The sequence below is a fragment of the Hemitrygon akajei genome, chromosome 22, assembly GCF_048418815.1.
Source record: "Hemitrygon akajei chromosome 22, sHemAka1.3, whole genome shotgun sequence".
NCBI classification, from domain to species: Eukaryota; Metazoa; Chordata; class Chondrichthyes; order Myliobatiformes; family Dasyatidae; genus Hemitrygon; species Hemitrygon akajei.
In genome coordinates, this window is record NC_133145.1 from 30,970,105 (window position 1) to 30,986,775 (window position 16,671).

General features: G+C 40.4%; 1 long non-coding RNA gene across 1 annotated transcript in view; it reads right to left on the reverse strand.

The window, feature by feature from the left end:
* Window positions 1-16,671, reverse strand: part of LOC140714595 (uncharacterized) — a 57,123-nt gene that overhangs the window by 26,965 nt on the left and 13,487 nt on the right. The window lies entirely within an intron of this gene.

Below are 16,671 nucleotides of genomic sequence, written 5' to 3' on the forward strand. Positions count from 1 at the left end.
GTGAAATTTGTTGTTTTTGCTGCAGCAGTATATTGCAATACATAATAATAAAAACATCAGGCAGTAATAAATCAAGGCAGCTGGACTTGCTGTGTTGTCTAGAAGATGTTTCATCACTCATCTGAGAGGCTTCTTCAGTTCTGATCCATGGTGGGTAGTTTCCGGCTATGAGTCGTTCAAAGGTATAGCAATCACATAAGGGATGGGCTCCACCAGGTTTCAGATGCCCAAGACATGCCGCATGATAAGCACACCAAAAAGCAACTTCACACCAGATTGGTCGCAGCCCGGGTTACCAATGACCACGCTATCCGTCTGACGCCAGGGCGGATGCCGCGATAAATGTGCTACTGGTGATACGACACCGAAGACCTGTGGCAGAGAGAACGTCACAATCGCCACATGGAATGTAAGAACACTGAACCAAGCAGGGAAGCTCAAGGAACTCATGCAGAAAGATACAACTGGCACCTCCTCGGGCTCTGTGAAGCTAGATGGAAGAACGCTGGAGAAGTGTATACTGAGGAAGGACATGTACTCTATTATAGCGGAGAAGAGAACAGACATGAAAATGGCGTGGGGTTCCCAGTCAACAAATCCATTAACAACGCTGTCCTAGGATGCCAACCAGTGTGAAGCAGGCTCATGACCATCCGCCTGCGAGTAAAGCCATTCAACATCACAGTGGCACAAGTCTACGCCCCAACAACAGACTACGACGATAAAAACATTGAAGAATTTTATAAGAAACTACAAGATGTCATCGACAAGGTGCACAAAAAAGGTATTTTGATCGTTCAAGGTGACTAGAATGCCAAGGTGGGTAGAGACACACAAGTTGATTGGGGGGATCTCATTGGCCCCTCATGTAATGACATCTCCAATGAGAGGGGACTATGCCTGCTGGAATTTGCCAGTTATAACAACATGGTGCTATTGAACACACTTGGAGAGCACAAAGCATCCCGAAGATGGACTGGTATGCCCCCAGTAGTTAACATCACCAGATTCACTACATCCTAGTGCAAAGACAGCACAAATCCGGTGTGAACAGACCGAAGGCCAGAACATTCCCAGGAGCGGACGTGGGCAGTGACCATGACCTTTTCATGATGAACATCAGAGTGCGCTTGAGGAGAATCAATAAGCCAAAAAACAGCCGGCTGAGATTTGACCTTGAGAAACTGAATGACCCCACCATCTCTGAAAAATTTCAGGCAGCAATTGGGGGGAAGTTTGCACCAATACTCTTCCTTGACGGGGACCTGGAAACCACCACAAATAACTTTAAGACAGTGATGACGGAAACAGCAAGCAAGATTCTGGAGAAAAGCTGCGGCAAGTCCAAACCATGGGTCACTAACAAGATACTGGATATATGTGACACAAGAAGGAAATTAAAAAAAGATAAAAGCGCAGCAGAGGGAAGAACAGAATACAGGAAAATCCACAAGGAAATCAGGAGGGAAATGAAGGAAGCAAAGCAAGGATGGATAGCTGAACAATATGCAGACATTGAAGACAGCCTCCTCAACTACAACACAAAGAAGGCATTCCAACTGGTGAAAGATCTTACCAAAGAAAAACAAGCCAAAGTGAACACCATCCAAGACAAAAATGGCAAAAGCCTCACAGAAGAAAAGGAAATAATGGAAAGGTGGACAGAGTACAGTTCAGAACAGTACAACTACCAGAGCAAAGGGGATCCAAGCATGCTGAATGTAAAGGAATCTTCCAGTGAGGATGACTATCCAATCATGTGCGAAGAAGTTGAAGCTGCAATACGATCACTGAAGTGCGGGAAGTCAGCAGGGGTTGACAACATCCCTGCTGAACTGCTGAAGCATGGAGGAGAGCCACGATAGACACGCTTACCATCTTCTGCAATAAGATCTGGCAGACAGGTGAATGGCTGACACCTTAGACTCAATTGCTGATCATTGTGCTTCCCAAGAAAGGCAATCTCCAATGTTGCCAGAATTACCATACCATCAGTTTGATCAGCCATGTGAGCAAGGTAACGCTCAGAATCATCCTGAACAGACTGAGACCTCAGGCAGAAGACATCATTGCCGAGGAACAAGCTGGCTTCTGTAAGGGCAGAAGTACCACTGAGCAGATTTTCAACCTCTGTGAGAAACACGTTCAGCATCAGAGAGAGTTCTAACACGTCTTCATAGACTTCAAGAAGGCGTTTGACAGAGTCTGGCATGAAGCCTTATGGGCCACCATGAAGAAATTCAACATGGGGCAGAAGCTGACAAACAATCCATCAGCTTTACACCAAGGCAACCAGAGAAGTATTCACTCAAGGCACCATTGGGGAGTGGGTCCATACCTCTGTAGGAGTCCATCAGGGAGCTCCTCTTCCTCATCTCTTCAACGTCTTCCTGGAATGGATCATGAGTGTTGCCCTTGAAGATCATGCAGGCACAGTCAGCATCGGAGGGAGGAACATCACAAACCTAAGATGATGACATTGATGGGCTTGCAGAAAAAGAGGATGAACTGGCTGACCTGGTCAGCCATCTTGACAGAGACTCCACAAAGTTTGGAATGGAAATAAGTGCCGAAAAAACCAAGCTCATGGCAAATGCCAATGGTGCCATCACAACAAACATCTCAGTCCATGGTCAGAAACTTGAGACAGTGCAGCAGTTCAAATACCTGGGGGCAATCATCAGTGATGAAAGATCAAGACCAGAAGTCCTGGCAAGAACCACACAGACAATGGCTGCACTATCCAAACTCAATACAATATGGATGGACAGCAACATCACCATGAAGTACAAGATCAGATTCCTGCGTGCATTGGTATTCTCCATCTTCCTGTATGAAGGCGAGACATGGACCCTCAGAGCAGAGCTACAGAGGAAGATACAGGCTTTGGAAATGAGATGCTATCGCAACATCTTGGGCATCTCATACTTGGACCACATCACAAATGAGCAGGTCTGCAAGACCATCCAGCACCACATTAGCCCCCATGAAGACCATCTCACAACAGTGAAGAAAAGAAAGCTGAGATGGTATGGCCAAGTAAGATCCAGTGGCCTTGCAAAGACCATTCTACAAGGAACTGTGGAGTGGAAAAGAAGGAGAGGCAGACAGAGGAAAAGATGGACGGACAACATTAAAGAATGGACAGGGAAAACATTTGCAGTGACCCAGGTCCTGGCACACAATCGTGACAGATGGAACAGACTGGTGCAAAGCTTGGCATGATGGTTCCCTGACGAGTCCACCAGGAGATAAAGGCGCAATAAGAAGAAGAATCACATGAGGGTCATTAAGAGTCATAGAAGTAATGAGAGGGTTATTAGCCTTAGCTTTGCATGAATGGAGTAGTGAACTGTTGTGGAGATGCTGAGGTAGAGATGTTTGGACTGCATTGTAAGTAGCTGATAGGTGGTGTCATACCTCAACCCCTTTATTCAGGGATGGGTTTTCCAGTTTGACAAAGATGTTTTCTTTAACCCCTCTTTCAAACCACTTGTCCATCCTGTCCAAAATGTGCACATTGTTATCATCAAAGGCATCTCCCTTGTCCTTTAGGTGCTGATGTACAGCCGAGTCTTGACCTGACACCATGACGAAGCGTCTCGAATGAGTGGCAAAACATCTTCTCGACAACACAGCAAGTCCATTTGCCTTGATTTACTACTGCTTGATATACAATAACCTGGATGACTGAGAACCTTCATAGACATAATAATAAAAACTGTGAATTATGGTATTATATTATATTCATAATATACTTATATATAATAGCTAAATTAAATAAGTAGTGGAAAAAAAATAGCGAGGCAGTGTTCACGGGTTCGATGCCTGCCAATGGATGGGAAGAGGCTGTTCTTGAATTGTTGAGTATGTGCCTTTAGGCTCCTATAAAACCTTCTTGATAGTAGCAATGGGTGATGGGAGTCCTTAATAATGGATGCTGCCTTTTTGAGGCATTGTTCCTTGAAGATGTCCTAGATGCTACGGAGGCAAGTGCCTATGATGGAGTTGACTGAGTTTACAACTTCCTGCAGCTTCTTTCGACCCTGTGCAGTAGCCCACCCCCATGAACGATACTTGATTTGTTAAAGATGAATAGTTAGCAAGAACACAATGTGCTCATAAGTGTAAGTTTTCAATATCATCAGTGCAAGGGTAACATTCTCACATATCCGAGGAGAATGTTATTCTGTGTAGAAACCTGTCTTCAAACCTCTTTTCAAATGCATAACCAGAAGGTACTTTGTAAAGAATGTTAACTTGAGAAGTAATGGGTATTACCTTCTCAAAAATCAAATGTTATTGATGTTGGAAGGTAGATCATAATGCATGGAATCAAAAACATCTTACAGACCATGGACCTGGCTCTATTCAACACTGCTGCATGGTTTTTAGTGACTCCTGCCATGAAAAAGAAATAGTACCCTGTAGTTATGGCTTAAATCAGGAAGATGCATCAAAATTCCACATCTGAATAGTGTGGCTAATCTGCCAGTTATTTGTACAACCCAGAGGTTAATCTAGCATTTTATCTGCTTCCAACATCAAACCAGGCTCAGGTAACAAGTCGTGCTCATCGACTACATCGTCGCATAGCTACAGAAATTCAAATGGCTCGTTCATAACCATCTCTGTAAACAAATTGTTTCCCCAATTAAACCTGCATTAAGAGTTGAGAGAGATCTACAAAAGTCTGCTTTACTGAGGAGTTGAAAGCCTTATCACCTGAAATAGAACACCATTAATTAAAGCCAAGAATCTGTTAGCTCATTCATTTAATTATATGTTAGTTCAGTCCAATCTTCCAGTTAATGGGATGGTATGGCTATGGTTGTTCATTCATTGCCATTGCTGCAGTACTAAGATACTGTAAGCTAAGATGCCTCTCAGGTAAATTGATGTTGATTTGTTATTGTTATGTTTTGTAACTCCACAACATAAAACCTAATTGGAAGGACAACATGGAGTCAGGAATAACACGTGTACGTTCAGACAGACAGACAGACATACTTTATTGATCCCGAGGGAAACTGGTTTTCTTTACAGCCGCACCAACCAAGAATAGTGAAGAAATATAGCAATATAAAACCCATAAATAATTAAATAATAATAAGTTAATCATGCCAAGTGCAAATAAGTCCAGGACCAGCCTATTGGTGCAGGGTGTCTGACACTCTGAGGTAGGAGTTGTAAAGTTTGCTTGCCACAAGCAGGAACTTAGTTTTACTTTTAGTGAGATGTGTATCGATGATATGGTGGCGTGATGATGTATGCCATTCATGCACTATTACATATAACCAGTAATTAATTTTTAAACAAGCAAAGGATGCTTAATCAAACAACAGATTTAAAACACACAAAATGCTGGAGGAACTCAGCAGGCCAGGCAGCATCCATGGAAGAAAGTACAGTTGACGTTTAATGCTGAGACCCTTTGGCAGGACTGGAGTAAAGAAGATGAGGAGTAGATATAAAAGGTGGGGATACGGAGAGAGAAACACAAGGCAAAAGTTGAGTCCATGACCTCCTCCACTGTTGCAATGAGGCTGCACTCAGTTTGGAGGAAAAGCACCTTGTATTCCAACTGGGACAGCATGAACATCGATTTCTCGAACATTCGGTATTGCCCCCCTCTCCTTCACCAGTCCCCATCCCCTTTTCCCTCCTGACCTCATCTCTTTGCCTGGACATTTCCTCCCTCTGGTGTTCCTCCCCCCCTGTTTCTTTCTTCCATGGCCTTCTGTCCTTTTCTATCAGACTCCCCTTTCTCCAGCCCTGTATCTCTTTCACCAAACAACTTCCCAGCTCCTTACTTCATCGTGTCCCCTCCCAGTTTCACCCATCACCTTGTATTCCACTCTCCCCACCTCTACCTTTTAAATCTACTCCTCAGCTTTTTTTTCTCCAGTCCTGCCGAGGGGTCTCGACTTGACACATCAACTTTTGTACTTTTTTCCATAAATGCTGCCTGGCTGGCTGAGTTCCTCCAGCATTTTGTGTGTATTGGTTGGATTTCCAGCATCTGCAGATTTTCTCTTGTCTGTGAACATATTTAAAATATAACTCAAATCCCACTGCAATATTAGATACTAATATTAGATAATTCAACTAATATATAGACATCCACAGCATGGTAAATTTTAAATTGACCAATTCAAGCCTAAAGTTTTAATTGCTGTGGAAGATTAGCTACTCCATCTGCTGATCAATCCCAGGCCACCTTACAAAGCTTCGAGCCAACGCTTTCACTTTGACCGTGCTCAGGTGACTGGCATGTAGATTCTCCAAGACTTTCATTCTCAGCTTGCATGGTACAACAGCTCTCAATCTCCACATGTGGTATCCGCTGTAAGGGGAAGTCCAACTCAGTGCTGGTAAAAATGGAGGAACTGAAGTTTCTGCTGCACATTCCAGCCATTTTGGGTTGTTACGTAGAACTGAAACAGTCTGGGGTCTTTTCATGTTTCCCTTTGGATCATCTCTGTCACAATAGGGAGACTTTAGATTTGAGTTAGGGCAAAAAGGTCAAGAGGGGTGTCCTCTTTTGTAAACTTTTCAGGTATTTTCTTTCAAGCATAAACAGTGCAATCAATCAGTATTTCCATGATTAGTCATCCTTGAATTTGATCTTGTAATTATGTTCTCCAAGAAACAGAGCCCATCTCGGCACTGGTGCTGCTGCTGTTCATAGAACACTCTTCTGCGCATTGAAAATGGGCACCAGTGGCTGATGATCAGTAATGAGGATAAATACTGTCCCATACAATGAAATGTTTTAAACCCCAAACCAGACTCGAGGCCTCCCTGTCAAGCTGTACATTATTTTTCTCTGCAGCGTTAAGGGGACATGATGCAAAGGCTATGGGGTGTTAACTTCTATCATTTATAACACGTGACATGACTGCATCTAAACCATAAGGCGTGGCATCACAGGCAAGCTTCACTGGATGACTTGGATCATAATGTGCGAGTACAGTGTCTGCCATCACCATTTCCTTTTCTTTTTTGAAAGAGTCTATTACTGTTTGTTCCTGATCTGTCCGAATCAGAATCAGGTTCAATATCATCGGCATGTGTCGTGAGTTTTGTTATCTGTAGTAAGCAGTTCAGGGGGTGTAACACAGCAGCCAGATTTGGGAGGAACCTGTTATAGTAATTGACAAATACTGAGAAGGACCTCAACTGTGACACGTTCTTTGGCCTTGGGGCATCCACTTGCTTGGTTTCTCAGCACACTTGTGTAATGCTTGTGCGTCAATGTAAGTGATGCTTGGTTTAAAGAATTCACACTTGTTGCATTATGCTCTGAGCCCATCATCTTCGAATCTTTTTAACACTGTCTTGAGGTTTTGGAGATGTTGCTTGTCCTCCTTACTGATAACAATGATGTCATCAAGGTAACGCTGAAAACCTGGGCAACTTGAGGCACCTGGTCTACAGCTATCTACCATAGTGCAGATTCAGATGCTACTCCACAAATAAGCCTATTAAATTGATATAGGCTTTTGTGAGTGCTTATGATGAGAAACACTTCAGACATTTCCTTGATCTCCATCTGTAGGTAGGCCTCAGCTAAGTCCACTTTGCTGAAGTATTTTCCTCCTGAAAGGGTTGCAAAAATATCTTCTATTCTGCCAGACCCAGTCTTCTTTGCTACTGGGACCATTGGCATTGCCCATGGGCACCACTCAAACTTAGAAAGCATTCCTTCAACCTCCATGTGATCCACGGACTACCTTGTCATGGATGATATAAGGAACCAGAAGGGCTTTGCAAAACTTGATATGTTTGAGTTTTCCATCACCATGCTTGAACAGCGCTGTGGCATCATCCAGTACCTTTCTTAATTCGCTTTCAGTTAACTCTTTTGCAGGGATGTGGCATGCAAACGGTGGACAGATCTCTAATCAAGTTGTAGTGGTCTCAGCCAGTCATGCCCCCCATAATGCTAGCCCTGCTGTTTTTGCTACATACAGTGCTTTCTTGTAAGATGCCACAAACTAAGTGATCTCAGTGCATCATTAAGCTCATTACAGAACTGACAATGCTCAGAAAATCTCTTCAATTCAGGGCGTACAGTAAAATGGACTCCCCTTCCTTTTGATTCTACTTATGAAATCAAGAATGGTTTCAGTTCTAAATGTTCCAGCATTTCTTTCACAATATCAACAAAGCTTATTACAGCTGGTCTGGTTGGAGCAGTCAACCTTCTAAGCAAACTGTATGCTTTTAAACCCAATGCACTCTGCAAAATTGGCACTTGTTTCTCATTTGCTATTCCATTTACTTTAAAACATTGCTCAATCTGCTCTGTATACAAAATCCAGTTATCTCTTCTGCAATCAAACACATCAATCTTTCTAATGTAGCTAACCATTTCTGTTCTTTTTCTTATTTATGATTATTATTATTATCCGGTACTCACTGTCTATGCACCCATGAATTCTTACAGTTTCTGCCTTCTTTTTAACATGATAGTCTTTCCTTTTGTGAAGAAAACTTGCTGCTCTGAAGAAAAAAAACCCTGTTGCACATTTTTTAAAATTTGATCATTTCTTGCTGCGCTTGAAAAGGTAGGCAGTCTTCCTGGGTTTGTTTAAGACTTCCTTGTTACCAATATTATGTTTAGTAACTCCAAAACATAACAACTAGTGAAAGCAAAGCATGGAGCTGGTCATAATTTGTGTGCATTCTCAGTCTTATTTCTAGTGGGACACATATGAAAGACGTGATAACATGATAATACATGCATATACTATTACATATAACCTAAATTATTTAAACAAAGAAAGGATGATTAATCAAACAGTATATGTACAATATTACTCAAATACCACTGACATATTAAATACACAACTATTGTTACATGTGCTGCGATAGATGTGCAAAGATAGATGTGCAAAGATTAGTCTGGCAATGCCATCCAGACTGATCATGCCATGCTTAATTACATCATGGTAGTGAAAAGAGACTGAATTGCAGAATATCGTGTAGCAGTTGCAGGGGAAGTTCAGTGCAGGGAGATAAACAAAAGGCAAGGGGAATGATGAGATCAAGAGTACGAGAGTTTGCCTTTCAGCATAGAGAAACCTGTTTGAGAGTCTGATAACATTGAGATAGGAACTGTCTTTGAATCTGGCTCTCAGACTTCTGTGTCTTTGGCAGGAGAGATTGTCTGGGAGGGGGAAGTGCCTCGATTATGGTAGAATCAGAATTGGGTTTATATGTGTTAATATGTCATGAAATTTGGTAGCTGCTACCCCAAGGCAGTGTGGGAAGCAAAGACTGAACCAATGGGGGAGAGGCTGGTTTGAGTGATGGACTGGGCTGTGTTCACAGCTCTCTGCAGTTTTTTGCCAAACCGAGATGAGATGCATCTATACAAGATGGTGCATCTATAAAGAATGGTGTAAAGTGTAAAGTATGCTTTTTACCTCTTGGTATTTGTAAGATAGAAACATAGTATGGTGTAGAACTTTGAAACAATATTAAATATACAGTACATAAACAAACCAACTGTGTGTGAATGAAACTGAAATGTATTTCAAGCACCTCCACAGCCTGTGGCAGTTAACACTAGCAATATTTGGGACTCATTTAAAGGATGGAATCTGTGTTCTTCTTGAATGAATGTTTGAGTGTTATTAGGATGTACCTGTCAATTCTTCACTAGTTTTGTTTGATTCTTTAAATGATTGAAGATGTGAGTTCCTCATACAGTATAATGTTAAAAGAAACTGGAAAGGTTTAAAATGGGATTTTCCCCATGAAAATCAGGAAAATTAGCAATGTCTACACTGCAAAGTGGGAGTATTCATTTGAAAACGTAGTTTGTAAATCATGAGGAGTATTATTTTTTCTTTTGAAACTTCTCTGGAAATATCTTCCTAAATCACCTCTGCTTTCCCCTTTATTCCGTAGGCCGCCTTTAAGATACAAATCTTTGGCAAAGGTTTTGGTCACAGTTCCAGATACCTGGTTTGATTTGGTTTACCTCCTTTATGAAATGTCTTGAGAGATTTAGTATAAGTTGTTGTCACGATAAAATAGTTGTGTACCATCTAATTCATTGATCTAATTTGTGTCATATATCCTTAAATATTTTTGGAGTTAACTTTGTGAATTTTCTCTAATGATACTTGTCTATTTTAATATTTTACATGCTGTAACTTTTCTATTCTGTCTTAATTGACCAAAACTCTGGTCAATTATCACAACAGTCATTTTTGTTTTAATTACTTCTCTACATTTAAAAGGACATTTTAATTTTAAATCTCACAGCCATTTACTCAGTTTAAAATGAAGGACATTTGTTGAATACAGATGTTCCAAAAATGATGCTTTATTCATCCTCAATGTTAAACTTTACTAGAATTAAATCAAACTCTAAATGGTAATATGGATTCAATAGTTGGTAGATGATTCAGATTTTAGTAGCGTGTCTGTCTTTACAAAGATTAATTATTAAATTATAGAAGATTAATACTGAAAACCCTTTTAGAAAACTTCTGAAATTCTTTCATCAAATTAAGCGAAATCAGCAGAGATGTGAGTCATTCAGTTGAAAAGAAGCAAAATTAAATTTCTTATGGTCATTTGCAAAGGATTGGCATTCAGTTCCCTCAATAATGGCATACAAAATATTCAGAAGCAATCAATATAAGATGGTGGGTGAAAATTGTTAACTTTGTTTCTTTTTCACAGCCATTAGATTTTTTTTGTGATAAATAGAGGCCTAAGCTCCTTCCTTTGGATTCTCAGAGAGAATCGACACAGCTGTAAAATTCTCCAAGGCACAAAAGGAAAGGATCAGAAGTAAACACAACAATGGAGGTTAATGGGGTCCAGGAAGCATTTTGTTCAAACTTGATGGACAATGCGTGGTGTCAATGAAAGGATTAATGATAGAAAATTCAATCAGCTCTTCTCGCATAGGTCGGTCATTTGTGCTGTATTTTTCCTTCACCAGCAGTTCCACAGCATCTTATTAAAAATGTAGAGCGTTGGCAAATCTCAAGCCATATACATCTGACCATAATGTCTCAGTCAGAATAGGACACAGAAGAGTCTTTTTTGTTGGTGGTTGAATAACATCAAGACACAGCCACCAAAAGTAACCCTGGTATGCATGATGATATGCATTGTTTGGACTGAATTGTGCAATGAACTAAATGTTAATGGAAACACAAGAGGAATAAATAGGGGATAATGTTGAGGAGTGAGCTCCAAGGTAGTGATGAGTTACATACCAAGTAAACCTGAGCTACATTTAAAAGCCAAAATTTCTTTCAGATTTACTGCTGGAACATAATATGGTTGTGTTAGTCTTGTTAGAAGTGGTTCTTAAGAGATCTTCTTAATCTTTCTTATTAAATTATATTGGATACTTGGAAAGCTATAGAGTAACATATATGTAAGGTTTTGGTGATTGTGGGGTAAGGGGGTTCCTCCATTGTTTTAAATGAAGGAATATTGACTGCTTTATAATCCAATTAGTTTAGCTTTAACCAAAATGACTTCGATTTTCAAAGAAAAATTAACCATGCATAATCTGAAGTTATGTATCAAGTACTGTAGTAATCTGAGGCTCCTAAAGGAGAAAAATGGAGTACAGAACCTGTAGGATACATTAGTTGTGCCACAGTAATTCAAGGAATTATCCAACAACTCGTTAAAATAATAAATGTTAATTCCAATTGTCAAATGCAGCGATGATACCAAAATACTTAATGAGGAGCAATGTATTTCTTAATGTTGCAAATTGATTTCAAAATTATCAACCAAATATGCAGCACCATTAGTGTAGCTCAGTAATAGCTACTATTAAAAGATGGCAGGAAGTTTTACAACTTTGATTGCCTTTCTGTCCTGGATATGCCAGATCTAGCTAAATAATGCTGGCTGCCTCAATAGTCCTTGAGTTAGGAAGATGGATTTCAATCAGCATTTTTATCTGAGTTTATATGTGTGTGTGGAAAAACAAATGGAGATAAGAAAATGCAAAGAATGCAGCCTAGCTTAATAAATTGCTGGCACTTGTTACTGGGACTCACTCATGAATAATGGCCACTTGAAATAGATGTCTGAGCCACAATATTTTATGGGTGAGTGCTAAAAGAGCTGTTGTTTATTTAGCTTTGCCAAAGATATACCACAGCACAACAGAAGGAAAAACAATTAAAATGAATCAGGAAATGTTTTCTGGTATATGAGTTCCACAAATCCTCACCCTCTGCCTGAAAAAATTCCTCCTCATCACTGTTCGAAATGGTCATTCCTCTATACTGAGGCTGTGCACTCTGTCCTAGACTCACCCACTATAGGAAACGTCCTTTCCACATCCACTCTCTCCTGGCCTTTCAATGTCCAATAAGTTTTAATGAGATCCCTCCTCATTCTTCTAAACTTCAGTTAAGTCAGGCCCAGAGCCATCAAGCGCTTCTCATATGTTAACTCTTTCATTCCAGAAATTATTCTTGTAAACCTCCTCTGGATCCTTTCTAATGCCAGCACACTTCTCTTAAATTAGAGGCCCAAAACGGCTCACAGTTTTCAAGTGAAATCTGAGCATTTCCTTATAAAGCCTCAGCATTACATCCTTGCTCTTATATTCTAGTGCTCTTGAAATGAATGCTAACATTGCATTTCCCTTGCTTACCATCGACTCAAACTGTAACTTAACCTCTAGGGAATCCCGCACAAGGATTCCCAAGTCTCTTTGTACCTCTGATTTTTGAATTTTCTCCCCACTTAGAAAATAATCTATGTCTTTATTCCTTCTACCAAAAGGTGCATGACAATACACTTTCCTACACTATATTCCATCTGCCACTTTGCCTATTCTCCCAATCTGTCTAAGTCCTTCTACAGACTCCCTGCTTCCTCAACATTAGCTGACTCCCCACTTTTCTTTGGATCATCTGCAAACTCCACTCGCTACCTCTTTTCTACTCTATATATATTTTTTAAAAAACCTTTGGTATTCTCTTTTATATTATTGGCTAGTTTACCTTCATATTTCATTTTTCTCTCCTTACGGCCTTTTTAGTTGTCTCCTGTTGGTTTTTAGAAGATTTTCAATCCTCTAACTTCCCACTAATTTTTTGCCCTCTCTTTTGGTTTTATACTGTCTTAGACTTTTCTTGTCAGCCACAGTTGCCTCATCCTCCCTATAGAATACTTCCTCATCTTTGTGATGAATCTACCCTGTGCTTTTCGAATTGCCGCCAGAAACTCCAACTGATGCTGTTCTGCAATCATCCCTGATAGTGTCCTCTTCCAATCAACTTTAGCCAGCTCCTCTCTAATGCCTCTCTAATTCCTGTTACTCTATTGTAACACTGCTGCATCTGACTTTATCTTCTCTCTCTCTCAAACTGAAGGATGAATTCTGTCATATTATGATTACTGTCTCTTAAACGTTCTTTTACTTTAGTCCCTAATCAAATCTGAGTCAGTACATAACACCCAATCCAAAATTACCATTCTCCTAGTGGGCTCAATGACAAGCTGCTCTAAAGAGCCATTTGGTAGGCATTCTATAAATTCCCTCTCTTGGGATCCAGCTTCAACCTGATTTTCTCAATCTACCTGCATATTGAAATCCTCCATCATTATTGTAACATTACCCTTTTTATGTGCCTTTTCTATCCCCAGTTGTAACTTGTACCTTATATCCTGTCAAAGGACTTGCTAAAGTCCATGTAGACCATGTCCACTGCCTTTCCTTCATCAGTTTTCCTTTTAACCTCCTCAACAATCCCTAAATGATTGGTTTACACACAACCTACCATGCACTAAGCCAAGTTGACTACCCTGAAATAGGCCCTATCTATCCAAATACTTATATGTCCTGTCCCTTAAAATACCTCCCAAATATGTAAATATAAATATCTAAACAGCCAATCATATGGTGGCAACTCAATGCAAAAGTCAAGCAGACATGGTCAAGAGGTTCTGTTGTTGCTCAGGTCAAACATCAGAATAGGGAAGAAATGTGATCTAAGTGACTTTGACCTTGGAAGGATAGTTAGTGCAGATGGTATGGTTCGAGTATCTCAGAAGCTGCAGATCAGCTCGGATTTTCATGAACAACAGTCTCTAGAGTTTACGGAGAAAGGTGTGAAAAACAAAAAAAAACATCCTGAGAGCAGCAGTTCCATGGGCCAAAATGGCTTGCTGTTGAGAGAGGTCAGAGGAGAATGGCCAGCTTCAACCTGAGAGGAAGGTGACAGTAACTCAAACAACCGTATGCTACCACAGCTTTTGCAGAAGAGAATCTCTGAATACAGAACATGTTGAACCCTTCAATGGATGGACTACAGCAGCGAAGACTACACTGGGTTCCACTTCTGTACCTAATAAGGTGGCTACTGAGTGTACATTGTGAAATTTGTTTTTTTGTGGCAGCAGTAGAGTGCAAGACCTAAAAGTTACTATAGGTTAAAAAACATAAACAAATAGTGCAAAACAGGAATAGTATTTGTAGTGTCATGAGTACATGGACAGTACAGTTACCTACTACCTCCATGCTAAAAAGCATGAGCTCCAATCTCCACTTAAAGTCATGTGCAAGGTAAGGGTTCAAAACAACAAAAAGCTTCACTTTTCATGCAACGACCCTCAGGAAGGCCTGTAGTTTCCCAATGTGTTTTGTTGTGCATGTCAAGCCTTCCTAGTCTGTTCCCTATCCCAATGAAGTTGTCACCTGGGAATCATTGTGAGCAGTACCTGCGTGCAAACACATCCTCCAGGTGCTGGTACCTAGCTTAGCCTCTCCTCCTCTCCTAACTGAAGTTCACTAGTGTCCCATGACACAAGCAACTCATTTTCTGTTTGCAAACCACTAGGATCTGAGCTGATAGCTGCAAGTGTCAGATTAAGTGTTCTCTTCATTGTAGTGCTTTTGCCCAGCTGGTGTCCTTGGCCAGCTGTGGGAGTTTTTAAATGTATTCTTTCACAGGATATTGACATCTCTGACAAAGCCAGGAGCTAATGCCCATTCCTAATTGCTCCCTGAACTGCATGGCTTGCTGGGCCATTTCAAAGTGCAGTTAAGTGTCAACAATGCTTTCAAGGCTGAAATCACATATAGCTCTGACCTGCCATGGAGGGCATTTATGAAACAGATTTTTTTATATATATATATATATATATATGACAATCCAGTAGATTTATGGACACATTACTTAGGCTACCTATTTATTCTAGAATAATCTAATTATGTAGATTTGAATTCCCCAATTGCTCTGGCGGGATTTGAACTCAATATCTCTCAATCGATGGCATTGGTTGCTGGGTACTTGTTCAGCAGATTACACATAATTGTGAAAAAGCAGTGATTTGAAGAAATAAAGATCTCAGGGTAGGTCCATGGGACAATAAGAAATACAAGTTAGATGGCCTCCATTTTGTAAATCGGATAAGAACGTGGGAAGGAGAAGGAGGATTAGGCAAAGTATACTGTGATCTCTAAAGCTCCCTGTGCCACCAGTGGTCATAAGCTACTGTACGTGGTATTCTGCACCATTTATTGTCATTGTATCCCCCCCGTCTATCAAAGGCAAACTCCTCCCCATTATTAAGCATATTTACAAGGATCATTGCCTCAAGAGAGCAACATGCATCATCAAGGACCCTACCATCCAGACAATCCTCGCATCCTATTATTACCATAGGGTAGGGTTCTGAAGCCTTAGATCCTCCACCACCAGGATCAGGAACAGTTATTACCCTACAACTATCTGGCTCCTGAACTGGCATGAATAACTTCACTCACTACAATTGAACAGTTTCTACTACCTACAGAATCACTTTCAAGGACTCTACAACTCATGATCTCAGTATTAATTATTCTTTATTTGCATAATTTTTTCTTCTTTTGTGCATTGATAGTTATTTTTTATTTATGTAGTTTTTTTCATAAATTCTATTGTATTTCCTATAAATGCCTACAAAAATTAATCTCAAGTTAATCTATGGTAATATACGCATACTTTAATAATAAATTTACTTTGACTTTGACTCTACCAGAGAGCTTAAGATCATAGACATGCTCCCACTCTGATAATCTCCTGCCACATGCACCATTTAGGAACTGTTTCTTATGTAGAAGGTATCAGAGTTTGTGTGTGAGAGAGTTGGAATGCCTCCAGAGGCTGAATATTTGCCAATATGTTTAAACTGAGATGTGGGGTAATGCAGAGCAGGTATTCAGAAGAAACGTTAACTGAAGGAAATTGTTGTTAGCCGATTGAGGCCAGTAAGCAAAGCTGGGGTGCAGTTGTTGGGAGAAAGAATTTGATAATGTTTTCACTAATCTTGCAATGAGTGTAAAGTTATATACCTTTGCATCATGATCATGTAGAGTATATTTGAGGTTGTATTCCTGTCATTGATCTCAGCTGGAGTCTCCTCCTTCTGTAGTTTGACTCCAGATCTGGAGGGCTCCTGAGTCATAGATAACCCCTCTCCTTTTCTTCACCTTTTGCAGCAGGACATTGAAAGTTGTGCTCCATTATCAACGTGCCTGCTCTCACTGGTGTCGGTGCTAAATGGTATCTGTAGCTTTTGGATGACTGAGTTTAGAGTAGCATTTGGAGGTTGAATTGTGATGTTGTCAAGTGAGGAGCTGATATTACCACTAATGGAATGAGAATGTTGCTTGAACAG